The sequence below is a fragment of the Silene latifolia genome, chromosome 11 (assembly GCF_048544455.1).
Source record: "Silene latifolia isolate original U9 population chromosome 11, ASM4854445v1, whole genome shotgun sequence".
In the NCBI taxonomy this organism is placed as follows: Eukaryota; Viridiplantae; Streptophyta; class Magnoliopsida; order Caryophyllales; family Caryophyllaceae; genus Silene; species Silene latifolia.
This window is the reverse complement of record NC_133536.1, coordinates 134,134,399-134,143,121: the sequence shown is the minus strand read 5'-3', so window position 1 is coordinate 134,143,121 and position 8,723 is coordinate 134,134,399. Positions and strand designations below refer to the sequence as shown.

The 8,723-nt window shown below is 39.5% G+C and overlaps 1 non-coding gene across 1 annotated transcript; it reads right to left on the bottom strand.

The window, feature by feature from the left end:
• Window positions 1-461: 461 nt before the first annotated feature.
• LOC141616306 (small nucleolar RNA R71) lies at window positions 462-568 on the bottom strand. The gene has a single exon (XR_012530662.1). It is a non-coding gene; the product is annotated as a small nucleolar RNA R71 (small nucleolar RNA).
• Window positions 569-8,723: the final 8,155 nt, after the last annotated feature.

Sequence of the window (8,723 nt, the reverse complement as noted above, 5' to 3'; positions counted from 1 at the left end):
TTCAACTAAACGCTATTGAGTTCATCAACCCTTTTGCAAGAGAAGGTGAGGAGAACCCAACACAAAATCCAACACAAAATCAACCCACAATGCCTAAATTTTCATCACATTCCATACCAACCGAGGCGAACCTACCCAATGGTACTCCCACACCACAACACTTAACCGAAAATTTCATTGCCAAATCCGCATTTATCCAATTAGTCGAAATAAGCCAATTTGGGGGGATGCCTAGTGAAGATCCTCACTCTCACATGGAGACTTTTTGTGACTATTGTGATGCGATTTCTCAAACCGGTGTAACTCAAGACCAAATTCGATGGGTCTTATTTCCTTTTTCTCTAATTGGCACCGCAAAACAATGGTTGAAAGGCCTTGATAAGGCTACTCTCGGAATTGACTCTTGGAAGAAATTGGCTCTAGCTTTCTACTAAAAGTTCTACCCACCGGAAAAGACTAACATGCTAAGAGCTCAAATTACGGGTTTTAAGCAAAGAGATGAAGAATCTTTGTATGAAGCTTGGGAGCGATTCAAAGGAATTTGTCGCTCATGTCCTCATCATGGACTTAGCGAGTGGTTCTTGGTACAACAAGTTTGGAATGGTCTTTATGAAGACTCAAGAAACATTCTCAACATGGGATCAAATGGTATGTTCACCGTAGTTGACGATAATCAAACTTGGAACAAGATTGAGGAAATGGCGGTCCATAATTCACAATATAGTAGACCTCGCAAGGCTACTAGAGGAGGAAAGCATGAAGAGGACTCTATTAATCAATTGGGCGCTCAACTTAGTGCTCACATTGATACCATCAATTTGAAGTTCGAAAAAGCTATGGCTAGACTTGAAGAAGCCTCAAAATCACCAAAGCATCATGTTAATGCCATAACGGCATCTTCATCAATCCCAAGTGGGATATGTGAGAATTGTGGAACTTTGGGACATGACCAAAGTGAATGTAGGGGAACAAATGAACAAGTGAATGCTTTTCAAGCATACAAGAGTGGTACCCCTTATTCAAATTATTACAATGAAAACACCAAATTCCATCCAAATATCTCATACAAAAGCCAAAATGTTCAAAACCCTCAACCAACATACACCCCACCTCCCATGAGAAACCAAAATCAAAGACCCTTTTACAACCAAAACCAAGGTTATCAAAATCAAATTCCATACAATCAACAAAATGACCAAGGTTTTGATGTTCAAAAAGCGGTCCTCCAAATGCAAAAGAATCAACAAGAGTTTTTCACTCAAATGCAAAAGGATAGTCAAGCAAAGGAAATCACCATCAACAACATCCTAGCCCACACCAAAATGTTGGAAACCCAATTGACTCAACAAGCATCTTCAAGCTCACAAAGACAAAAGGGGCAATTACCACCTCAAAGTAATCCCCTAAGACATGAAACGGTTAGTGCCATTCACTTGAGAAGTGGTACGAGGTATAAAGCACCGAAGAAGCAAGTTGAGGATAAAGTTGTGGAAGCTAGTGACAAAGAAGAAGTTGTGCAAAACTCCAAGGATGGAGAACCATCAAAAGAAGAAGTTTCAAAGAAAAATGAAGACAAGGCCAAGGAGAAGGAACCCATTGTGATTAGACTTCCTTTTTCAAGTCGTCAAGCCAAGCCCAAATTTGATGACCAACTTGGAAAATTTATGGAAATTGTGAAGAATTTGGAAGTCTCGATTCCTTTCACGGAATTAATCAATCACGTGCCGGCCTATGCAAAATACATGAAAGACATCCTTACGAAAAAGAAGTCAATCCGGAAGCTTGAGACTATTGCCTTCACTAAGGTGAGTAGTGCAATATTTCAAGGGAGTTCACCTCCGAAACTTAAAGATCCGGGAAGCTTCTCAATACCGTGTACCATTGGCGACACAACGATCAACAAAGCCCTATGTGATCTAGGGGCTAGTGTGAGTGTTATGCCGTATTCGGTGAGTAAAAGGCCAGGGATGGGAGAGCTTAAATATACCAACATCACACTCCAAATAGCCGATAGATCGACGAAGACACCATTAGGGATATGGGAAGATGTTCCCGTAAGAGTTGGGAAATTTTTCATCCCGGTGGACTTTGTCATTGTTGACATGGAAGAAGACTCCAATATTCCAATCATTCTAGGTAGACCTTTCTTGCACACCGCGGGTGCGGTGATAGATGTGAAGCATGGAGAGCTCACTCTAGAAGTGGGAGATAAGAGCATAACTTTCAATCTTGACAAGACCATGAGAGCTCCCCGTTTGCATGAACCATGTTTTATGGTTGATCATTATAGCCGGAAGGATGAGAGGAAGAAGTCAGAATTCCAATGGAAAAAGAAAGTTGATGATGCTCCATCAAAAGAGCAAGGGAATTGTAACAAAGAGAGCTTAAAAAGCTCACCCATGACAAGTAAAGAGGATGGCCTCGTTGGCCAAAACAAGAAAGGAGGAGAGTTGTCTCTATCAACTCAAGAGATATTAAATGATCAAGTAGACAAAGTTTGTGGTCTTTGGCACGATGAGTTTGAAGGGATTTTCAATCCCTACATTGGTAATGCTATCGATCAAGACCAACATGAAGGACAACAAGTGCAAATATCTATTGAGGATCTTTATCATGATAATGAACAAGCTTTTGACTACTTCTTCAAGGTGTTGAGCAACATCAACAACATTGGTAATGCTATCGATACATTGGTAATGCTATCGATCAAGACCAATATGAAGGACAACAAGTGCAAAGATCTATTGAGGATCTTTATCATGATAATGAACAAGCTTTTGACTACTTCTTCAAGGTGTTGAGCAACATCAACAACACCTTGGCCGTGCCCCCATGACATCTCACTAAGGATGAGAGTTTGGTGGAGTACTCTCCAAACCACCATTTGTAAATATTTCTAACTCCCTAACTTGCATTTTAATTCTTACATTGCATTTTTGTCATTTTTGGATTTTTGTGCCTTGATCAAGATATTCATCATTTTTGAGAGAAGTGAGGGAGGGACTAATGATTTTATTAATGTGTAGTGCTTTAACTTAGTGTGGGGATAGCAATTTCCTAGGCTATTCATGCCTTTGTAGTGCCCTAACAATGAAGAACACGAGATTTGAAGAATGAAAATGACACGGGATATGCAAGTGCACGGATGGACCTGAATCCGGGTAGACCAGGTGGAATCCGAGCGGCTTAATGATAATCCGCTCGTCTTATAGGAATCCGAGCGTCTGTGGAGGAATCCGTCAATCCAAATGAGCTGCAAAATGAAAAATTTTGGTCTGTAAGAGAATCCGAGCGTCCTAGCTGAGAAGACGCTCGTCTGAAACTGGCCGCTCGTCTTTGCAGAAAGACACTCGTCTTTTTGCCAGTGCAGATTAAGGAAAGTTCCTGTAAGAGAATCGGCTCGTCTTTGAGGAAAGCCGCTCGTCCTGAATTTCAGAATCCGCTCGTCTTCACTGAAAGACGCTCGTCTTTAGGCGAGTTTTCCTGAAGCCAAATTGAGCAGAATCCGCTCGTCTTCCCCCTGCAGTTTTGAATTTTTCGGGTGTTTTAATACACCCTCCCACATTCATTTCATTCATTCATTCATTCAAACACTACCCATAAACCCCAAAACCCTCATCCTCTCCATCATCAAAAACAAAATTTCCTCAACCAAATTCAACAAAATCAAATTCAAACTTACTTACAACAACAATTAATCACTCCTTTTGCAACAATAATCAATCCAAGTACCAAAATCTTCAACCTTTGAGTCGATTTTTGAAATACAAAGACAAATCCTTTCATCTTAAATCGATTTGGGTATAATAAGAAATTGAAGATTTTCAATCTTTTCTTGGTGTAATCAACAATGGCAAGAACAAAAGGAGCAACAAAGGCACTCAAGGCAAAGACACTTTCGAAAAGGCAACAAAGCCTTCAAGCAAAGAAAGCTTCAATGGCTATGGTGGTCTCTAATAAAAACTTGGAAGTTCAACAACAACAAGATCCTCCCTTGGAAGCAACAACATCAAAAACTCCTATCCGGAGGTAATTTTCATTTCTAACTCCCATAGGGATACATTTGCCAAGTATGCTAAGAAAGCCATTTTGCCCACCAAATTCATTTGTGAAGATGCCTTGAACAAATTGGGTGTCCTTGAACAAACAAAAGCCTTCTTTGAAGCCATGGGTTTGGGTAAATTGTTCACCACAAGAGAATTGACATACCCCTCCCATACCTTGGAATTCTTAAGTTCATTGAAAGTGACTAAGGTAGAGACTAGAGAATACATCGAGTTTCGTCTTACCAATGTGAATAGGCGCATCACCTTTGATGTTTTGAGTAAGGTATTAGGCTTTAGTGATACGCCATATTATCACAAGATGCCCGAAAAGTATGACCCCGCTCCTCTTTGGGAGGCGATTTCCGGGAAGAAATCTGCGAGCTTTCATGCTTGTCGCGCTCTATTAGTCCACCATCCGGGCATTAGAGTGTGGTACAAGTTCATCGGGAATACTATAATAGCGAGAAAAGGCACTAATCACTTTACAAAGCTCGATTGTGTTCTACTTGAGTCGGCCTTAAATGTCGGAAGGGAATTCACTAAGCCCTACAATGCTCTAAGGCTTTTGATGGAAAGATGGCTTAATGTTGATTGTGACAAGGAAGGCACCGCTCATATTTTAAATGGAGGTCTAGTTACTCTCTTGGCCAAGCACCTTGACGCAAATTTCAACAAGGACAACACCTATGTGGCGATCAAAGGGGGTCATCTCATTGACATGGACGCCATGATTTACAAGTACAAGTGGGTCAAGCATAATTCTCTTGACACCAACTATGGGTGGCTAACCAATGATGCTAGATCTTTTACTTTGCCTTCCAAGATATGCCGATTAAGTGCTCATCGAACAAACTACCTTCTTCCACTCTCCAAGGACGCCGAGTACATTATCCGTCAACAAAGGGGCGAGATTGAAGAGCCCCCCTCCTCCATTGTCACACCACCCTACCCATTCAAATATCAAGAGTTCAAACCCAAAGATGTTGAAGTGGGCAATGACTACATGACTCTCCTCATGAGAGAGATGCACAAACAAGCTTATAATGACCGAGTAGATGCATACTTTGCCCAATATCCACCCTTCCTTCATTTAGCTAGGCAAGGACTACTTGATCCATCATGTCCTTTGACTAGTTGGGTGGATAGGGAAGTCTTCTTTCCAAGCACATCTAGGGGTGAAAGACTGGATGAAGATGAGAATGTCGATGATGAGGTTGTTGATGATGAGGGTGTTGATGAAGAGGTAGATGAAAAAGAAGAGGCTAATAAAGATGATGAAGGAAGTGAGGAAGATCAAGGAAGTGAAGATGAGAGTGGAGATGAGTCCGCTTCTATGGAGGAAAATGATGACAATGATGATATGGTGGAGGACTAGCAAACTTTGGAGGCTCCTACCCTCTTGAGGTTTGTCTACTTCTTTCTTTGTTTTCTTTATTTTATCTTGATCATAGTTTGGAGAGTCCTAGCAATATGAGGACTAACACCTCGGCCCCATTGAGGTATTCTTTTTATTGTTCCCACATGGAAAATCCAAAATGACAACATATAGTTTCATGCATTGCATTTTGTGTGCATGAACTACCCCAAAATGTAAGACATTAGAAATAATGTCTATCTCGGTTTGGGGAAGTACATGCATACGCAACGGGAGTTAATATAAATTACGCTCTCCGTCATAAACAAAAACCCATGCATCATGTAGTGTAGCTTAGTATAACTTGCATTTAGTATAGAAATCATGCATCATACTTGCATAATTTCCTATCATATTGGCCATTGAGAACAATGCCCATATTAGTGTGGGGATGGGAAATTCTAACTTAACTTTTATTCAAAAATCCAAAAAAATCAAAAATTTCGAAAAAATCAAAAAAATTGAAAAATTGAAAATCCAAAAACAAGTTCATTTCCTTTGTAGTGTAGACTTGTATATATTGTTTGTATATATTATGTTTGTCTATCCTTGTTCACATTGATCGATTACGCCACATCCGAGACATGAGGATATTGAAGACCGCATGGTATGATCTTTCCAATCTCCTTTTTCCTCTTAATGTTAATGACTTTGTGGCTTTATTTTGATTGATGCGGTATAAACAATGTGAATTTAGGACTTGAATTTAGATTATTTGGCATATTAGTTGGTAGAATCATATGCATTAGGATGTATATATGTTAGTTGCATCATGTCATGTAGTTTGCATGTTAGAAACATTTTGTGAACCCGTCTACTTGGGAAGCTTGACAAGTGTATATAGGCCCTAGTAGATGTTTTTTCTTCTTAAGACTTTTCTTGTTAGAATACTTGTAAAACACCCTAGGATGTGTCATGCTAGTATCCTCTGACCCATGGATTAAGGCCTAGTCAAGAGTACCTTGTGGTGTGATAACTCCTTGGCTACCGTTTATTCCAAGGTGACCCTTGAAACCATGCAACCATCATTCATCCATGTTCTACCATACATTTTGTCATCAAAGGGAATGGGCACAAAAAGAAATTGATTTGAGTTCAAGAAATGAAATGAAAAGTGAAAGAAAGTTTTCAAAATGCATCAAATGAAAAGAGGAGCAAAAATAGACTCCTAAAGCTTCAAATATAAGGCACCCTCACTACATATGGGGTGGCTTTGAAAATGTTCAAAAGAAAAATGCAAAAAGTTGAAAAATTGTCAAGTGTTGAATTGCCAAAAATCAAAAGAAATGGCAAAAGAAAATGTTCTCAAATGTTATATGCCACAAGAAATTGGGGGGAAAAACAAAAACAACAAAGCAAACTCCCAAATGAAACTCAAATTCTATCGATCCCTTTATCCTTCATATCCATTTTTGTGCATGGTAGAGAGGGGCGACCCTTCTTCTTGTCTAGGCAAGAGGGGGAATTCCGCGATCCTCCAGTGTTTCTAACACCATAGGGAGTCTACTCTTGACAAAAGCACTTAACGATTGAGGACAAAGGTACCCTAGCTTGACACAACTTGGAGGTGATTTATTGGTATCCTTCTAGGCTTAGTAGTTTGAAGAAATTGCATCTATGAAGGATTGTGTACCCTTGAATTGCTTCCCTTGTAGATAATTTCCGCCACTTAGATGAGGAAAGTGGCTATTCTTTTGTAGATGCATCCATTACTTGATTTTGTGTGCTTTAATGTTTGGATGTGTCGCCATTTTGGCAAGACCCACCTTGCCTTGCAAGAAGGCATCCTACCTCATGGTTGCCTTGTTGTGAGTTGAAGGGGCGGAGTGAGACCCGCTAATTTTCTCATATCGGCTATGTTATTAGGTTAATTTAAATAACGGTCCTAGTCTTTGTCACCTCTTTACTCGGGACGAGCAAAGGTTCGGTTTGGGGATATTTGATGTGACCATTATTTGAGCATATTTAGTCCCCGAATTAGCCTTGTTCCCATCCTTTTTAGTGCATATTTGGGTCATTTATTATTTTTAGTCCTTTGTTTTGCATATTCTTTGAGGTTTTGATCCCTTGGTAGGAAAGGAGTGCAAACCTTGCATTTTCATGGCAAAATGGAGCTAAATTGATTGAATTCAATGACCAAGCACCAAAGAGAAGACAAGACTAGAAGGCCTTTGTACATACTATAGTAGATGGGCAATGATGAGAAAAGATCCTTGCATCCCCTACGAAATCCTCAAGGATTGTATGAAGAAAAAGGAAGAAAAGAAGAAAGGAGGAAGCTGACTCATAATCCGAGCGGATTGCCCACAATCCGCCCGTCCAGCACAAGGAATCGTAGCGTCTTCCTTAGAGGAACACTCGTCCAAAACCACCAAAATCAGCCCGTCCACCCCACAAATCCGCTCGTCCAAAAGACCCACAATCCGCTTGTCCCGTGCCCTGGACGCTCGGATTTGTGTGAAAGCTATTTCGTCTTCTACTTATTCTATGAAGGATGCGCATACCTCGGAAAAGACTAGCAAAAAGGAGACTCGCATATTTTTCTGAGAGGAGCGATTCCTCAAGGACTTAATCGTCATTTAAGCCCTTAGTAAACCCTAATTTGTGTACCTAATCCCCACTATAAATACCCCATTAGTCTAATTAGATAATCATGTTCTTCTCATCAATCTTTAGTGTAGTTTATATCAATCTAATCTCTCTTTAATCTTGTAATCAACTTTTAATCAAGTCTTAATACAAATCTCATTTCCTTAATCTCTCTTTTGTTCATCTTTCATTTTGGGTAATTGAAGATTATTTGGGTTATTATTGGGAGATTGACAATCTTCCAATCAATCATCAAGTACTTCTATTATTCTTTGCTTTATTATTGGAATCATTAGTAGGTATAATTCTCTTAATCCCTTTTTAATTATTGTTAATTATCTTCATTTATTCATCATGTTTTACTTTGTTGGTATGATTGACAACCTTGCTAGCATGTTCAACATGATAATGAGTGAGTAGTTTCCTTAACTAGGGTTAATGGGTAATTAGGGGAAACTAACATGGGGGATGATTCATGCTTAATTTAATATGTTTTCATAGTTTATTTGCTTGCTTTTTGTGATCTCAACTTATGCACATGTTATGTTTGATGAAATGCGAGCCTATGAATCCTTGCATTTTTTACCCATCACCTATCTTTTCAATGAGACTTATAAGACATAAACCAACTCGAGTCTCATTTGACCTTGCATATAGTTGAGTAGGGAAGATTA